We start from the raw sequence: 3961 nt of genomic DNA, 5'->3' as shown, positions 1-3961 counted from the left end.
TAAGTATGCAGTCAAAAATGTAATTTAGGAACCACATGTTGGAATCATGTGTGAACTTTTTTTTTTTTTTTTGTAAAGAGTATCAATTTTGGATCATTTTTGTTGACTGTTTCATATTGTGTTTTGTTTTTTAAAAAACAAATTTAAAACTTAAATTGTTTTAAAACAATTTAAAAATTAAAAAAATTTAAAAAAAGGAAAGGAAAGAAATGAAAAGCCAATATGCTGATGCCATGTGTGTATCTGCATGAATGTAATATTGTAGTGGTTGTCGCAGTACCAGAATTTTGGGAAATCTTTCCTATTTGTTTCCAATATCCCATGGCTAATAAATCATTTTCAGCTAAATAATGCTTCTGATATATAATGCAACAGAACATAATTGCCATATGTTATTTTTACGGCCTTGACACATTTTGTGATCTCCTCAGTAAAATATAGCAACCCATTTCTCCCTCTCTTTGGCCATTCCAGTAGGTGTACTCACATCTTTTTGTATTTTATTTATGAAATTTTCAAATTATATTTTACATATATTCAACATTTTCAAGTCAACTTCTTTCGACTTCCCAACCTATCCTTTCCTACACAAATCAATCACTTTTTTGTTTATATTTGAAAGACCATACATGGTCCCTTAAGTATACTTGATTTGAGACATTATAAGAGCACTCAGTTGAAACCAAGAGGCCAGAGGAGAGAAGAAATAAACATTTTCTTTTTTCCAGAAAGATAAACAAGTGAATACTCTTCTTTGCTTGCCTGTCCATCTTTTTGTGCAAGTTTTCACATTGGCAGAAACAGTATTTACTTTTAACAACTAAAATGCAATGCATTCAGGAGGTGCAAATGGGGATTCTTACTGTGGAACATCAAATATTGTCTGAGACGGATGTTCTCTGAAAGAGATTTCATTGAAAAAATAAGAGTTCTGAGAAATGATCCCACCAATGAGGAGACCACCTGCCTGGTAGAAATCATGTGGAACAGGGAGGGAATCATCTCCGAGACATCTCATAATATCTACTTGGCAGACTATGGGAGGCAGAAGAAGTAGCAGCATTGTCATTCTCAACATGTTGGCAGCAAAAGTTCTTTGTAAACAAAAATTCTCTTTCATCCATCACCTTGTTTCAGCGGGTTAGACTGAATGGTCCCTCACTCTGCCAAATTAGCCCTAGAATTTTCATTAAGAGTGTGACAAATGACTAGAATATTATGGGATATCACCAACTTTCCATAGAATCATAGAATCATAGAGTTGGAAGAGACCACAAGGGCCATCGAGTCCAACCCCCTGCCAAGCAGGAAACACCATCAGAGCACTCCTGACATATGGTTGTCAAGCCTCTGCTTAAAGACCTCCAAAGAAGGAGACTCCACCACACTCCTTGGCAGCAAATTTGAATGTTTGGTCAGAATCCAGTTTGAATGTGGCTTATAAAAAGAAAAGGGGGAAGTGTCAGAGATGGCCATGTTTACCTCATGTACTTAACCCCAGTGGCCCAGGCTACAGGCAGTTCTGTATAATCACTTTCAGGCCTGCATGTTTTCTTCTGCATTTTGCAGAGCCATGGGAGCTTCAGACAGATGAACACATTATAGTGTTTTGGTTAATTGAAGGGAAAAATAATTACTTCTTCAGAATGTGGATGCTGAATGGCAATTTTGATAGGAAACATGTTGGCTCTTTTCCACAGTTGGCCAGAAGTCTTCTCTTCCTAATGAGATGGGACTTGGAACCTGAGTTCCAAATTTCAAACTCCAAAAGGACCACTTAGAACAATGCTATAACCATTTCTTACAGTAATGACAAACACTATTAGAAAGTAAACTATATCAGTATTAGGCACTGGAATAGGTCACTATCTAGAGGTCCCTGACCCAGAAATGCTGCTCCGTAACTGCTATGTACAAAACAAGAAAATGGCAGGACTCTACTCTTGAATAATTAGAAGTAGCAAGAAGAGGGCCAGGATCTGTTGTGGAACAACTTGTAAACAGTATCAATTCACTTATTCAGGTCAACATATATGAGTGTGAATATCAATATCAATTCACTTATATTAATATCAATTCACTTATATCAATATCAATTCACAACATCAATTTGAGTGTGAATATCAATATCAATTCACTTATCCAGTTCAACATATATGAGTGTGAAATCTCCCAGAAAGAATGGCATGGTCTTATCATACTCAGTGGCGTAGCGTGGGTTGTCAGCACCCGGGGCAAGGCAAGTAATCTGCGCCCCCTAACCCGTGGATTTGCGCCCCCTAACCCGTGGATTTTAGCACTCGAGCCAGGTAGGGGCAGAGAGCTGCGAGTGCGAGCGCCCCCCCCCAGGTGTTGCGCCCGGTGCGGCCGGCCCCCCCTGCACCCCCCACGCTACGCCACTGATCATACTTAAGTTTCAAAGGAGGAATGTCTTGAATATGATATGATTAATTGACAGGAGGGTGAATGAGAGAATGAATGCACTTCCCAGAATAAGTGAATTTATTTGCAGCAGCAGCAGCAGCAACAACAACAACAACCACCACTGAACAAAGGAGTTCAGTTGAAATATGGGCATATGGAAGGTCCTGCACTTAAGCAGGAAGAACCAGCTGCACAAACATGAGATGAGGGACACCTGCATTGCAAGTAGTACATGTGGAAAGGTTCTAGGGGTCTTAGTTGACCACAACCTTAGCATAGGTCAACAGTGAAATGCAGAGGTACCCAGCTGCCCCCTCTCTGAACAGGACTGGTAGGACCCAGTCCAATAGCTTCAAGTTACAATAAAAGGAGATTCTGACCAAACATCAGGAATAACTTCCTGACTATTCAGCCCTTGGAATGTGAACATATGCCATGGATGCTTTAGCTGAGATTCCTGCATAGCAGGCGGGATGACTAGATGAATCTTGGCTTCCTTTCTAACTCTACAATTCTATGATTCTATGATATATTGAGTAGTAGTGTAACCTGTGTTATTGGTTTAGTTCTAGCCCCAATCACAAATGGACAGTGTTTTGGCCAATATAACATCAGATCTCCCTGACCATATTGAGTTTCTAAATTAATAGCCCTCTAGCACTTTTCATCAGCCACAGGTAGGAATACATCAGGGAGATTAACAATCTATGCCACGTATGGTGGTTGTCAAATTTACTACTTCTAGTAGGAGTGAAATCTATAGTTTAACTATGTGTTGTCTACAGGAGTAGTTTATTCCATGTCTCCTAAACCTTTCAATAATCACTCTCACTTGATACCCCCAACTTCTATTGTTATGAAACAGGGAGAAAAACTTTTATCTATGTACATTCTCCATAACATGTGTGTGTATCATGTCTCCTGGTGAGCCAGTGTGGTGTAGTGGTTAAGAGCGGTAGTCTCGTAATCTGGGGAACCGGGTTCGTGTCTCCGCTCCTCCACATGCAGCTGCTGGGTGACCTTGGGCAAGTCACACTTCTTTGAAGTCTCTCAGCCCCACTCACCTCACAGAGTTTGTTGCGTGGCAAGACCCCTCCCCCATGTGAAATGAAGACACTGGGCACGTTATTTAAGGTTAATGGGCATAAAAAGGCCACAACTTTATTGTTTACAGAATTGAAAGGTATTGGCCTTAGGCATTGGCTCCTATCGACTACCCAGCATGGAGACCGGGAAGGGTTGTCCACAAGCCGTGGGAGTCCTGTTGAAGTACGCCAACTAGGATCCCACGGGTGTCACCGCTCGGGGGTGTGCCGGAGGCCCTTACCTCCCTAGGTTTCGGACAAGGCAACGCCCCCCGGAGTCCTCTACCGGACTACCCTTTCCTTGGGGGAAGGTGATGGCGCTTCCTTCCCCCCATTCATTTGCATAACAATGAACCCCTGCCAATGCCTAACCGCCAATACCGCGGAAGTTGTGACGTTTGCTACGAGGTAGGCGAAAAAACCAAAAGGCTGACAGTGCGCCAGATTGAAAA

This window comes from Podarcis liolepis (genome assembly GCF_965112155.1).
Source record: "Podarcis liolepis genome assembly, chromosome: 13".
NCBI classification, from domain to species: Eukaryota; Metazoa; Chordata; class Lepidosauria; order Squamata; family Lacertidae; genus Podarcis; species Podarcis liolepis.
This window is presented reverse-complemented; position numbering follows the sequence as displayed.